The sequence below is a fragment of the Ursus americanus genome, chromosome 20 (genome assembly GCF_024610735.1).
Source record: "Ursus americanus isolate L20-20 chromosome 20, mUrsAme1.1.p, whole genome shotgun sequence".
In the NCBI taxonomy this organism is placed as follows: domain Eukaryota; kingdom Metazoa; phylum Chordata; class Mammalia; order Carnivora; family Ursidae; genus Ursus; species Ursus americanus.
The window spans coordinates 15389256-15405018 of NC_142146.1; the positions used below are offsets into that span (position 1 = coordinate 15389256).

At 40.9% G+C, this 15763-nt stretch overlaps 1 protein-coding gene across 4 annotated transcripts in view; it reads right to left on the bottom strand.

Moving 5' to 3' along the window:
* Positions 1 to 15763, bottom strand: part of RBMS3 (RNA binding motif single stranded interacting protein 3) — a 678653-nt gene that overhangs the window by 500630 nt on the left and 162260 nt on the right. The gene's annotated exons all lie outside the window — the stretch shown is intronic.

Consider the following 15763-nt stretch of genomic DNA (forward strand, 5'->3'; position numbering starts at 1 on the left):
ATTCTGCCCCCAAAATGCTTACTGACTACAGCAGGATCACAGACATGAAAATAAATCAGGCCAGTATGGTGTTGGTGGTACCGTGTGGCTAAGACTGAAATACACAAAATGATGAATTGGAAGGCAACACGGCAGGTGTGGGTACATCTATTCTGGGAGTTAGGGGTGGGTTGGGGATGAACTGAGCGAGATGAGGGTCATAGGCTTTCCAGAGCAGGTGGCACTTAAGCTGAAGCTGAGGTGTGTACATTCATTGTTTGCACCTGATGGACAACATTCCACCTGTGATGTTCATCAAAAGCCTGTGGGTCAGTCATAGAGAACTGGTACCCATGAATGGTGCTGTACAAGATCGCTACACAATAAAGTTTCATGACAGAGCGCTGGCTTTAAATTGCTTCTAGTTCTGCGGAGGGGTAACCATGGCGTCAACAATTCATTGGAAAGCCTAGTCAGGTTGAAATCTGGTCTCCTTCAGACTCAATTCTGATATTTTGAAGGAGAGGCTGGTGGCGCTGGGATGCAGAACTGAACTCTACCATCAGCCTGAACTCTACCATCCTGAGCAAATGCTTCTTCGGATGGTCTTGAACCCAAACAAACTCCCTGCAGTTGGCCATTCACCCATCTTAGAAGGGAGTTTAGAGACCATCCATTGTTTTTTACTCTATCAGGGCTTCAGCTCCTACCTCCCATCCTCCCTGGCTATCACCACAGACTTACTCAGTTTTCTTCTTTTTATATTTCTTTCTATTTTAGAAACCCTTAGGACCCTGGTAGTGGTAGGTTGATTTCCTCCTCAATTGTGGCCCATTTTCACACAAGTTATTTAAGGGCAGTAAGTGTCCAAGAAGCAATAAGATCACTATAGATTTTGAGCATCTCAAAGACTCAATTATGCATTATGTAGAAAACTTTCACTGGTCAATGAGGAGATCAGGCTGGCTGTCAATTCTGAAAGGTACTGGACATGTGGAATGTAAAGTGGGGCAGTGTTCTGTCACCTAGGAATACATAAGCAACAGGAAACACTCTATTTACTTTGTCTTAAGTTCCACAACATGGTGCAATGTGGTGTGTAATTAAAAGACCATTTTGGGGGATAGGTTAGGGAATAAAAGAGGATGAACTACATAGAGTCCTCAGTGACAACCACAGAGGATATCTAAGTAATGAGGGTGTCCACCCCACCCACATTACCCCAGACTACCACTAAGGGTTCCAGTCCTTGTGACCTAGAGCCCCTGCATGAATGAAGAATATTTCTACTTCCACACTGTTGTTTAACTGATCATGAACATATAATCTTGGAATTTTGCCATTTGGACAAGTGAATGTGTAATCTTTTGATAACCAAAGAACCCCAAGAGAATCATGCCAACAGGAGTAGGCACTGCTGGAAAGAGTGCAATAGTGAGATTCTAGGCCTGGCAAGAAACAGAACCTGTCCATGAACAATGGTTCAAGAACCACACCTGTGGCTCTGAATTTCAGCATATTAACCCCAGTCATCTCAAAAGCTAGATTCATGCACATTTGAGCTAAATGTTTGAAAGGCTTTCCCAGCTGGGCAGGGCTGTGGAGAAGTGGCATATTCACGGGTTTTCTTTGCTAGTCTCAAGTCATATTGATAAAGATACATGTGCTCAATTGCCCTTTATCTGAGTATGGATAATGACCAAACATTGACTTAAAAGCAGGTTAAATAGTAACACATGTGTGCATGGTACCACATAAACACTCTGTAGACACATATCATCTAAATATTACTCTGTCATGGAGGCTCTTCTCTGAGGTTACCCCCCGCCCCCAGCTTAAATCAAATCCTTTAACATGAACTCTCAGAATACTCTGTACTTTTCTTCCATAGCTTCTAGTAGTTTCATGTCCCCCTCTCTTCATTAAAGATTCATAAGGACACCACCATCTCTATACTGGCATCCTTTGACATTCCAACACCTAATATAGCACAGTCATGTAATAAGCACTTACTAAAAATTTTTGCATCTATATCTAAAAGTCTGCAGCTATCTGAAAAAAAAAAAGAGGTTTCATTTTGAAATTTGAGTCTTAGTTTTCTTAAATAGTTTGTTTCTAAGCAAAAGCAATAAGCCAAGAGCTCTTACCAGTAAAAATCCAACCTTGTAGCTTATGGATTTATCATTCTCAACAACCTAGCTGTGGTGGTAATCTATGATTATACATTCTGGCACAGCATCAAAAAACAGCTTTATTGATACTGCTAAAATAGGAGAAGCAGGGGTGAAGTAGGTGTTGTATCCATTCTAAGGGCTGGGTGACATTGGGCAAAGCAGAACAAGAGGCATTATCCCAGCAATGACATTTAAGAAGCAATCAAGAAAAGTGAGATAAAGCAGATCGATGGCTAAAGCCAGGCAAGTGCCAACAATTGGCTCTAGACTGCCCAGAAAGCTTAATGAATGGGCACCAGAAATAAATGTGAATAGGATATGCCATCCAATTAGGAGGTGATATATGATAGCGTAAATGCACAAAGGTAGCCAGAGTTTTAGTTGGAATTAACAACAAGATTAAAAGAATAAATAGCATAGTTTGAAGACAACCCCTCCCAAAAGGAGGCACACAGTCTGAAGTTGCTGTTAAAACACCATTGAGAAAGGATCTGTAGAGAAATAGGATTTAACTGAACAAATGAAGCTGTACTTCAGGAATCAGATTAACAGTGGTAATTAGGACAGAATCTTCCTTGAGTGTAATTCTCTATATTTTATCATGCCCTTTAGTTACCCAATCTCTTCATGCATTACTATCCATTTCCAAGAAAAAGAGAGACTCAGAAAATTAATTTGCCCAATCTTCACAAGGCTAATACGTGGCAGATTTGAACTCCAGAGTATAGACTCTGGTTTTATATTGAAACTTCCTGCTGTTGCAACCCCACATACTAAGGATCCACAAATGTTTCAGAGTAGAGCACCACTTCCTACTTCTATAAACATATCTCAAAAGCTTCTCTTGCACAATGCTGCAATGTAACAGAGATGTATGCCTTCCAAATCCTTGTGTATCAAATCTTCTTTTTGCAATTATTCTAGCTTGCTAACACTTTTGGAATTGTGTGAAACTAGGAAAGCCATTTTGTTGCTATCGTCACTGCTATGACTGTCTGCATAACAGAAGGGTCCTGGAGAGAGGGCCTGAGGCTTGGGAAGGCTGCTGAAGATCTGGAAAGGTAAAGCCAAGTGAGGCTTTAGATTCCAGGAAGGAAGATGAGAAGACAGTAAAGAGAAAGGAGTGGGTGTGTTGTGATGGCAGAGACAGCTTTTGAAGGTGGGGGGGGGGGGGGTCCCAGAAAACCGCAAGCATACTGTACACGAAAGTGTTTTCAAAAGGGGCCTTCCAATAATTCCTAGATAAAATAAGCAGCCCATGAAAGGAAGAAGAGAGAACCGACTGTTAATGGAGAAACAACAGCAACACAATGAGAAAATCAAGGCAGGAAATCTGCTTGACACTTCAGGTGTCCGTTGGAAATGATTGATATTTTACACGATTTCTGGGCTATTTTGCATTGAGGTTCTCTGTTAGGGAAAGTCAACTTCAGACTGGAGAAGTTAGCTAGAACTGATGGTGAGATCCTAAAAGAAAAGCGAGACCACTGAGGATAAGTGCTCTCCCAGCTGAGTTAGGGACTGACAACACAGAGAATAAAATGGAATAACCACTGTTAAGAGAGAGATTTAAAATGGAGCCGGAAGGACATTGAGGAGGTGGGGATTATGCACATCTTCTATCTCAAATTCTTGGAATTTTTGCTGAACTCAGCTAAAAGTCAGGCATCTGCTCTGTGGACATTAATGGACTTTCTGCCTAACAATACCCTAGCAAGCAATCACATACGGATTAAGGGAACTGTAGCTATATCAGCACCAATCACCTTTTCTTTAAGAAACATATGCAAATATCCTCTTTCCGCTATAAAAATTCTAACCTCCTTTGTCTCTCTGGAACACACTTTTGATTTTAGTCAAATCTGTGTCTCCCGGGGTTCAATCCCTAGAATCCCAAATAAATGGACATATTTTATTTTGTAGCTTGCCGTTTTGTCTTTCACTGGTTGACAGGACAGTTCAGGCACCATGTGTTCAGAAACTAAGGTGGGTCAGGTGCTCTCAGAGATCAACCAATATAAATGAGTTAACGCCTGGGAATCAGGCACTGCTTCTGTAAGTCCTTCTAGAGTCTATGTCTCTAACCCTGACCTCCCCTTCAAGCACTATTCCCAATTCACCAACTGTCTCCAACGTGGGGTGGGAGTAGAAATTATTAAAACTTTCTATTTGTATGGAATTAGACTTAAAACGATAAAAGAAATTAAGCATAACTAACTAAATTAAGTATCATCAAACAATTACTGTGTAGATGGACACCCAGGTCCTCACTCTGCTCTTATGTAAGTTAGTCGAGTGTCACGTAGGGCAGTGGTGACCTCAGAGTGGGTTCCACAGATCAGCAGTGGCAGAACCCAGGGGCTTATTAAAAAAGCAGTTCATATTAAAACTGTGATGTAGTTTATCCCACACCAGATGCTCTGAATCAGAATCTGGACAAGGGGTAGGTAATCCAGGTGATTATTAAGCACATATTCAAAACACATTATTTAAGGCATGCGAAGTCTCCTGTGGGGATATATCGGTGGTATTTCATTTTATTTATTATGATTCATATTAGGAAATGATTTTAATCTGGGATTCAGTATTTACACAAACACAGATACACAGATACACAGACATGTACACACACTTGCAAATAAAACTTTCATGAAACAATACTTATGGTTACTATGTGTAAAATGTTCCTGACATGTTGTATTTTATTCTATTCTAATTCTTACCCACCAGACTGATCTCAGCACCCCCTGATTGTAACTGGCACATTGAAAAATCCTATTCTATTGTGTATAGTCAGAAAAGACTTTGGGACAGTAAACCGTCTTCTACCAATAGTGTATTGATTTTACTTTGCCTGGAGAAAAGACCCAAGGGCACTGACAATTACCTTGTTACATTTGCGGGGCTGTTATCCTAAAGAAGAATTAGTTTTGCTCTGTATAGCAAAATGTATTTTGACTTGTTACAAGAAAAGACCTCATAAACAAGGAGAGTTGATCAACAGTGACATGACATCTATCGAGAGGCAGCGAGTTCATCTCATTAGAAATGCTCAAGCTAAGCCTGTGGACCACTTGGCACTTGGGTTTCAGATGGAACTCAAGCTTTAGAAAATTGTTTTCACTTAATGCGTTTTAATGCCCACTCGAACCCTGTGATTCCATGGTTCTTTCAATTCTGGATTCTGCCTTCGCATTAGCACATTTCTGATCTAAATTTTCTATTGCACTTACTCAAAGGGTCTGCATGACAGAAATGCACCTAAGGCAGAAATGTCTGAAGTTAGAGATGGTGCACTTAGCAGTTAGCACACTGCTGTGATTATTTCCTTCCCTTTGTCTCCCCGCTCACCTCTATGGTCCTCATGGCCTGGGTCGTTGCTCTAATCACTTTTTATTCTCAGCACCTATCATAGCAGCTTAAACATAGCTGGCAATTAGTAGAAATTTGCTGAATTCGTTAAAGCCTGGATGAATGAACATCGCTCATGATGATAAGCACCTGTGCCCAGGAAGCAGTGGGCAGTTTATAAGAAGAATATAATTTGCCTTTATGGCATCTTAAACAGGTAGATAACAAATAATGCTCTTCTTTACTTTTCTTAGATGAATGTCGTATGCTCCTGTAATTGTTTAGCTGGTAGTAGGACGAAAAGAATAGAAATCAAGTCTTCAAATTCTAGACAGGCTCTGCCGGATGGCACACATGATGAGGAGTACTATACTGACCAGTAGTGCTGCACGAAACGGTGTGCTGTGAAACTGCACAAGTATGCGGGGAGGCATAGTGGTGAAGTTTAAGCCAACCAAGCCAACCTTGTCGATTTACTTCCTAAAGATAACGAAGAAAAGATGATGTGTGTGTATCAATGGACCTTGGGAAATGCCCTGCACATAACAGGCCGTGAATAACTCACTGACCAGAGGGAACATATGACTTGTGAGTTCTACCTACACATCCCAGCAGCCTCTTCGGCAGAGTCACAATAACTTAGCCAAGGTAACAGGCTCACAATAAGGTCTCCTGATTGCTGTCACATCATTTACTTCACCACGCAGGCTCTCTCTCTTCCTGATGTCATAGGGATGATTAATTGCAGAGTAAACTTTTAGGGAAATTGAATAAAAGAAGACATGGTCCTAACTCTTTGTAAAAAGTTACAGAATATGCTAGGCTTCTCTTGAGAGTATGGTGCAAGTATTCATCCTAGGGAACCCCTTTCCATCCAAGTACTCAAAAAAGAAGGATAATTTGCAATACTCAATGCATATGTTTTGAGAAACAACTTAAGGGGCACGTGGGTGGCTCAGTCAGTTAAGCAACCGACACTTGATTTTGGCTCAGGTCATGATCTCAGGGTCATGGGATTTGCAATGTGGAGTACAGATTGAAAAGCCTTTGTTAAAGGCACGGGGAACGATCAAGAGGCCTCTTCAGTAAGAGACAGCAGGAACCCGGTGACGGCATTAGTAGGGAGGATGGAGGGCAGAGGATGGACAAATGGAGGAGAAATCCAGGAGGTAGACGTGACAGGCCATGGCAACTGATCGGATATGGAGGTGAAGAAAGACAAAGAGGTAAGCATGATTCCCAGGTTACTGATTTGAGTGAGTCAAATCTACTTCTATGCCACCCCATGCCATATGCTGCACACACTTAGCAAAACTGGGCTGCAGTGCGGCTCTGTGTGTGTGCCCTGTGATGGACCATTCGTAATGCTGTGCATTCTTTTCTTTCTGCCTCACCATAATGCAAAGATATTATGCATTACAAAACTATGATCTCTTAAGATACTTTCTAGGTCTACTCATTCTCACTACATCTTTATCGCCCTATTTTATGTCTATCACTCTTGTATGAAAGTTGTTTATATACTTGTGTTCTTTTTTCTTGTAATAACTTTTAAGATCTACTCTCTTAGCAAGTTTCAAATATGCAATACAGTATTAGTAACTATAGTCAACATGCTGCATATTACATCCTTATGATTTACTTATTTTATAGATGGAAGTTGGTGCCTTTTGACCCCCTTCATCCATTTCACCAATATAGACTTGTTTAATTCTAGTGCTATGCCTCCCTTCACCCCCATATTTTTAGGGCTATGGCAGGACATATGCCTTGCCATGTATTTCTCAGATAATTTTCCACACGCAAACACTTGGTTCTTTAATTGAAAATATCCATTTAGAGATGCAAGAGTTGAAATTTTTTTCTGAGTTTTCTCAAATACTTACGCACGCACACATACTTGAATAATGTCTTGGAAGTACAATACCCATTTTTTTCTATTAGAAAAAAAATCTATTACTGTGAAAATGGTCATTACTTTCCTATGAATCTTAATGAATGCATCCTTCTGGTACTGTTCGTAATCCCACATAGGATGAATAAAAAGATGCATGCACTATATCCAGTGGTACATAGTGGATTGGATAAATTGCACAGGGAAGTTCCCCAGAGTGAATTAGCATCAATAATACATGCATATCTATATTCTATTCTGAGTCAAGCTCATTGCTGCTACAGAAAATCCATTGTGCAGATATTTGTGCTTAGGATGTGCCTTTATGCATTCAATACTTTATTTTTAGTTAATATTGCATTAACTTCTACACTAGAGTAAATTACAGGGGGTGTGGAGGATCTTCTGGAAAACACATTTTTTTTAATAGTCTCATTTTTTCTTTTCTGAATTAAACACTCAAGACGAGTAAGAAGTGTTTTGGGTGTCACTTAATTTTAAAATAAAATCTACTTCAAATACAAACTCCCTACTCACTACTTCTAAAATATCCTACAGAAACTAATTTTTCTAATTCTGTACCCCAGTATACTCCCAATTTGGACTAAACAAAATGGCGACTATCATATTAAATATTAGTGAAACATATATAGCCGATCCTCATTATTCACAAATTCTGTATTTGTGAATGTACATACTCAGTATTTGGGACCTCCACATAAATTCTTGGCAGTGGTTTTGTGGTCATTTGTGGATATGTGCCATGAGGTGAAAATTTTGAGTTACCTGATATGCATCTTCTCAGCTGAAGTTGAAAAAGGCAATGTTCTGCCTTCTTCTTTCAGCTCTCATACTAGAAACAAGTGTCCTTTTGGCAGTCTATTTAGTATCACATTTTTCACTTTTTTTTTTTTTTTTTTTTTTTGCTGTTTACAATGACCCCCAAGCATAGCGCTGAAGTGCTCTCTAGTGTTCCTAAGTGACGAAGGCTACAATGTGCTGTTAAAATAAAATTGGAATCCAGGCTTGAAAATCCCCCAAGAAGACAAAACCATTTGAGCCATGTAAGCAAAACTAAAACTAGCTTATTTCATGAAAATGAGTGCAACGTAGGTTATTTCTTGTAAATGCCTTCGACAATCATAAAAGAAACTTAAGTCATCTTCCGAAAACTGGTGTAAGATAATCACTTTCAGCCAATCCCCTGCCATCTGGAAACCCCCACCGTAAGAACCAATCATTGTAAAGGTTAAACAACTTCCTCATCTTCACTTTATAAGTCATCCTATAATGTCATGCTTCTGAGCTTCATGTCAGTTTTGAATTTGAAAGCTCCCAGTTCGTGAACTGTGCTTATATGCACAATCAACTCTTTACTGATCTGGTGGTTTAATTTGCTATTTCCAGATTCTTGGCAGAGTCTCATAGAGAGAATGTGTGTTGCATAACCTTTGTTCAGGCATGAGTTAGAGGGCTGTTGGCCATGAGTTCAATGTTAATGAATTACATTATATATTAAATAGGTGTCTTTAAACAGAAACACACATAAACCAAGGTTATATATTGATATGTCAATGAAAATGTGATCAGAGTTTCACAGAAACCTAACTCTATTAGGATCAATGGTTCAATATTTGCTAATTCAGACTTTATGGAAATAACTACTATAAGTTATTTGTAAAGAATCAACAGAACTTTTGTATCTGGAAACAAAAAAAAAATCTTGCTGTAAATGGTGATAATTTCATTTCACCGTATAATTTAACGTCATTGAAATTTTTAAAAATGCATATAAATATAGAAAAGAAACAGCTCTCCCTTCAGAATGCTCCCTTTAGAATCTAGCAGGAGAGATGAATAGGTACACGTGAACTAGAACACAGGGTGGTAAATGTGATAATCAACATAGAAATAAGGTGAAGTGGGAATATAGATGCATATTGCGGCAAATGATTTTGTGATAATTGGAGAAAGAATACGGAATGCATGATGCAATGTATTTGAGCCAGTTTCTTAGGGATGAGTGGGGGCTGAGCAGGTAGATTAGGAAGGCGATGGAGTGAATGAAGCTCGAATGCGAGTTATCCAACTATGACCTCGTGAACAAAAATGCCAGATGCCAATGTGCTATTTTGACAACTGAAATGGGTCTCTAAATAAGAAATGCAATTCTATCTACTATTATGAAATTATTTTTGAGTGAAATATTTATTAGTTAAACTAGTAACAGATTTCTCCTTTATACGATATACACGAGCTTGCTTTGCCTGTGAACCACACAGTTCCGAGGACTGTGGTGCATGGTGAATTTCAACAATGTGTTTCTTGGATAAAAGACCAAATAAGTAAAAGAATGTCAGTGGGCCTGATCAAAAACAAACACAGAGGACGCCTGGGTGGCTCAGTCGGTTAAGTGTCTGCCTTCGGCTCAGGTCATGATCCCAGGGTCCTTGGGATCAAGTCCCACATTGGGCTCCTTCCTCAGTGGGGAGCCTGCTCCTCCTTCTGCCTGCCACTCCTCCTTCTTGTGCTCTCTCTCTCTGACAAATAAATAAAACATTTTAACAAGAGAGAGAAAAAAATATTTTATAGTTTCAGTATAACATTGGAACGGTGTCCTATTCTAATTACTTCATCTACATTAAGTGATAGACATAAGCTTCATATGTCTCATTCCTAAAAGTGATCAAATATTAGGAATAAAAGAAAAGTTTCATAGAAAGTATCCTGTTGGTACTTGTCCTCTGTGGTAAGGCGGGAATCCCAGCAATTAAACACAATGGAGTCCTTGTTTCTCTGTGCCAATATTTTTAATAGATCCACCATTGTAGTATACTTCAACTTTCCCCGGGAGAAATTACAGACATCCTTTGGAAGATGCTGAGAATTTCCCGATGGCTATGTTCAAATTGTCAGACTTCATTTTGAACCATTCTGAATAGCTCTCCACATTCCAGGGAATCAACATGGAGGGCACAGTGCTGAAAACTGCATTCTGGTGTGTGTTAGAGAACAGTGGGAAAATGGTCTTGCCAGAGTCCCTTCTCCCCACTCCCACCGCAACAAAAGAAGAAGGATGAGTGCTTTCCAAATAATGCTGTGCCCAACTCCTGCTAACTCAGTTTAAATTCAGCAGCAGCTGTAGCAAACTTGCAGATGGTGCCAGACCCCAGGAGGGGAACACCTACAGGGAGATGGGGCCTCTTGAAAAGCTGTGCTCTCTCCTGTCCAATAGCCTAACATCAAACTACTCTCAAGGTCCAGAAGTTCTGGCAGAAGAAGAGAGTTAAAAAGCCTAAGGAAGGGATTTTTTTTCCACTTTGGAAACACAGAGAATATTCAGTAAGACCCTGCTCACCCATTGCTAATGTCGTTACACTCGTTGATATTGGCTGTATCTCCTGGGCCAGTTTCTCTTCCCTCTCACCTCCCCACAATGCCCACCCGCCCCGTTTCCTCTTGACAAGTTTGCTCACCAGGCCCCTCAGTCTTACCAGTTTTCACAAAGGACAGCACAAAATAGATGCCAGAAGGGCCAAAGGCAGATGCCAGGAGGCTGTCACTTCTTTGCCCCTGGCTTGAGTGGAATGCCAGCAGCTCCCATTGATTCTGCTCTCTTCCAGCCAACGTCCAGTGAAAGCATGCTCTGGCCAGTGCCCCCACTGAGACAGCCACAGCTGCCAAGTGTTCTTTCAGCTTTAGGTGGTCTAGAAGCATCCCACTCCAGCCAGACGCCATAGCTCAGGACCCAGGCAGGGCAACCTGCTGGAGACCACCCTTGCCAGGGCAAAGCCCATCACGAGGCGAGAAGGGAACAGAGCCAGGAAGAGCCTCAAGGGTTCAGTTGCTAACTGGGTTGGAGGATCTGGCACCAGGTTTGGCACCAGAGTCATGGCCCTGGGCACGCTGCTCAGATTCACTGCAATAACCAGCTGCTTGTCTGGCTGCTTGTTGCCAAATAGCAATCTTGGCGTCCAGCCATGGAGCTGGCACCAAGACGGAAATGCTACAGTTCAACAGTTTTCACCAGGCTGTGCCAACCCAGAGATACAGAGCACTTCCCTGCCCAAAATCCATTCCAATGGTATCTACTTCCTGTGGAAGACTTCCGTCTGAGTTCTCCTTGCCGGAGTGGAGTGATAGCATTCCAGAGAAAATGGCTGAAAAGCAAATGCTACATACGAAAACTTCTCTTCTAAATGGGTTCAAAGCAAAACATTTGCGATTAGGTAAATGTGGTATCCCTGAAACAGCTGCCCTCACCCCTGAGGCTTCTGTCTTAGAGAGCAAGAGAAGCAGTAGGGATTCAAAGAGTTTTCAGTGTAAACTCCATGAATATGTAGATTTTCCTCCCATTTATAAACATATTAATAGCAGAATTATATGTATTGAGTTGCTGTATATCCAGGAATCCTTTAAAACGTATACAGGCATACCTTGGAGACATTGCAGGTTTGGTCCCAGACCACTGCAATAAAGCGAATATCATAATAAAGTGAGTCAAATGGAGTTTTTGGTTTCCCGTGCATATAAAGTCATGTTTATACCATACTGTAGTGTATTAAATGTGCAAGAGCATGATGTCTAAAAAACAACGTATATACCTTAAGCAAAAAATACGTGATTGCTAAAAAATGCTACTCATCAACTGAGCTTTTAGCCAGTCATAATCTTTTTGCTGGTGGAGGGTTGTTGATGGCTGCAGACTGAGCAGGGTGGCGGTTGCTGAAGGTTGGGGTGGCTGTGGCAATTTCTTAAAATAAGGCAACAATGAAGTTTGCTGCAACAGCTGACTCGTCCTCTCATGAACAATTTTTCTGTAGCACATGGTGCTGTTTGATCACATTTCACCCACAGTAGAACTTCTTTCAAAACTGGAGTCATTGGTCTCAAACTATGCTGCTGCTTTGTCAACTCAATTTCCGTACTATTCTAAATCCTTTGTTGTCATTTCAACAATCTTCCCAGCATCTTCATCAGTAGATTCCATCTCAAGAAACCACTTTCTCGGGGCACCTGGGTGGCTCAGTTGTTAAGCGTCTGTCTTCGGCTCAGGGCGTGATCCCGGAGTCCTGGGATCGAGTCCCGCATCAGGCTCCCTGCTCCACTGGGAGCCTACTTCTTCCTCTCCCACTCCCCCTGCCTGTGTTCCCTCTCTCGCTGGCTGTCTCTCTCTCTCTGTCAAATAAATAAATAAAATCTTAAAAAAAAAAAAGAAACCACTTTCTTTGTTCATTTAGAAGAAGCACCCCTCATCCGCTCAAGTTTTATCATGAGAATTGCAGCCACTCGTCCCATCATCAGGCTCTACTTCTAATTCCAGTTCTCTTGACTTTCCACCGCATCTGCAGGCACTTCCTCCACTGAAGTCTTGAACCCTCAAAATCACCATGAGGGTTAGTATCAATTTCTTCCAAACTCTTAACACTGATATTTTTACCTCTTCCCGTGAAACACAAATGTTCTTAATGACATTGAGAACAGTGAATCCTTTCCAGAAGGTTTTCAATTTACTTTGCCCAGATCCATCAGAGGAATCGCTATCTATGGCACCTATTGTCTTAGGAAATGTATTTCTTAAATCATAAGACTTGAATGTCAAAATTACTCCTTGATCCACCAGCTGCAGAATAGATGTCATGTTAGCAGGCATTTATTTTTTTTTAAGATTTATTTATTTGTTTTAGAGGGGAAAAGAGAGAAGGGGGAGAGGGGAAAAGGGAAGGGAAGAGAGAAATTCTAAGCAGACTCCATGCTGAGTGTGGAGCCCAACACAGGACTCAATCCCACGACCCCGAAATCATGACTGAGCTGAAACCAAGAGTTGGACATCCAACGGACTGTGTCACCCAGGCATCCCATGGCACTTAAACATTATCTCACTGACCATCTTCATTAGAGCTCTTTGGCGACCTATGAATTGTCAATGAGAGGTACTATTTGGAAAGGAATTATTATTATTATTCTTTTTTTTCTGAGCAATAGGTTTCAACAGTGGGCTTAAAATATTCAGCAAACCATGTTGTAAACAGGTGTGCTGTCATCCAGGCTTTGTTGTTCCATTTACAGGCAATGTAGATCTAGCATCATTCTTAAAGGCACTAGGATTTTCACAATGGTCAGTGAGCACTGGTTTTAACTTAAAGTCACCCATTAGCCCCTAAGGGAGTCAGTCTATCCTTTGAAACTTTGAAGCTAGCCATTGACTACTCCTCTCCAGCTATAAAAGTCCTAGATGGCACCTTTTCCCGAAAGAAAGCTGTGTCGTCTACACTGGAAGTTTATTGTCTAATGTAGCCACCTTCACAAATGATCTTATCTAGATCTCCTGGATAGCTTGCCATGGCTTCTGTACCAGGCCTCGCTGCTTCACCTTGCACATTTCTGTAATGGAGACGGCTTCTTTCCTCACACCTCATGAACAACCCTCTGCTAGCTTCAGACTTTGCTTCTGCAGCTTTCTCACCTCTCTCAGCCTTCACAGACTTGAAGAGAGTGAGGGCCTCGCTCTAGACGAGACTTAGGACTAATGAAAATGTTGCGGCTCGTTTGATCTTCTGTGTAGACCACTAAGACTTTCTCCAAATCAGCAAAAAAGCTATTTTGTTTTCTTATCATTTGTGTGGTCACTGGAGTAGCACTTTTAATTTCCTTCAAGAGCTTTCCTTTGCATTCACAACTTGGCTAATGATTTGGTGCAGGAGGCCTACCTCAGCTTTCAACCTGCTTTCCTCATTAAGCGGAAGCCGAATCACCGCTAGCTTTGGTTTAAAATGAGGGACAAGTGAGTCTTCCTTTCACCTGAAAACTTGCAGGCCATTGTAGGGTTATTAACTACACTAATTTCAATATCATTGTGTCTCAGGGATTGGAGAGGCTCAAGGAAAGGGAAAGATACGGGAATGACCGGTGGGTGAGGCAGTCAGAACACATACAACATTTACCCACTAAATTCACCGCCTTATATGGGGGTGGTTTGTGGCACCCCAACAGAATTACAAAGATAACATCAAAGATTATTAATCACAGATCGCCAGGGGCACCTGTGTGACTCAGTCAGCATCTGCCTTGGGCTCAGGTCATGATCCCAGGGTCGTGGGATCGAGTCCCACATCGGGCTCCCTGCTCAGCGGGGAGTCTGCTCCTCCCTCTGCCTGCCGTTCCCCCTGCTTGTGCTCTCTCTCGCTCTCTCACTCTTGCTCTCAAATAAATAAATAAACAAACAAATACATAAATAAATAAATAAAATCTTTAAAGAAAAGGATCACAGATCGCCAAACAAATAATGAAAGAGTTTGAAATATTTCAAGAATTACCAAAATTTGACACACAGACACAAAGCGAGCTAATGCTGTTGGAAAAATGATGCTGATAGACTTGCTTGATGCAGGATTGTCACAAACCTGTAAGTCGCAAAAGACACGACATCTGCGAAGCACAATGAAACAAGGTGAGCCTGTACCAATGTTTAAAAACATTTTCACGCCATGTAAACTTCTCCCAGAAAAAAAAAATGTGCATTCAAGCATACTTTCAACATTTTGCAAATATTTTGGCAGGTCCTTAGAACCTTGTAAGAACCCAGCTTTACCGTTAGGTATCTTCTGTTTAATATAAAATACTTGATTGGAGGTACTCACTCAAGAAGGGCCGATATATTTTTCTCTCTACTTCACTGCATGTTTACTACCTGTTTTTGTCAACTATAATCTAGATCCTCATTGGAAAATCAAGCAAACAAATGTCAAGTGATTTGGTGAGACATAAATGATGACTAATTCTTTTGGCTCAATAGCTGAAACTGTTTCTTCTCTCCAGCTCTCCTGGACTGACTTCAAATTTTGCACAAAATATATGCAACAACACTAGAAGTTTACTCATCCATCGTGTTACTAATACTGGCTGATGGGCACTCTCCGTGTCAGAAAAACTTAATTGTTCATCATGTTGACATTTGGAATCACAGAGCTACCTTTCTCCAGTTGTTTTAAGAAATCTGATCTTTGGTATAGATTTTATAGAAATTGTTGATTCTAGAGCCCAGAGTAAACAGTATGACGATGTCCATAATTAGAGCCATGTCAAGGGCTCTAAAAATAGGAGGCAGCTAATAAGCCTCTAGCCTATCTAATGTTATTTTCCTTCTATTGGCCCAGATTGCAAGAAAGGACATCTATGCTTTGTCTGTTTAGGACTGATCCACATACCCCCGAGGTCCATGAGATATACAACAGAGAGGGAAATAAGTTGAAATTCAACTAGGAGGGGCACTTCCCATTAGGGAGATAAATGATAAATATTGTGTATATCACAGTTATCAGCTACCAGCACCTTACAGAGGAAAATCCGTGTGTCTGTCTGATGC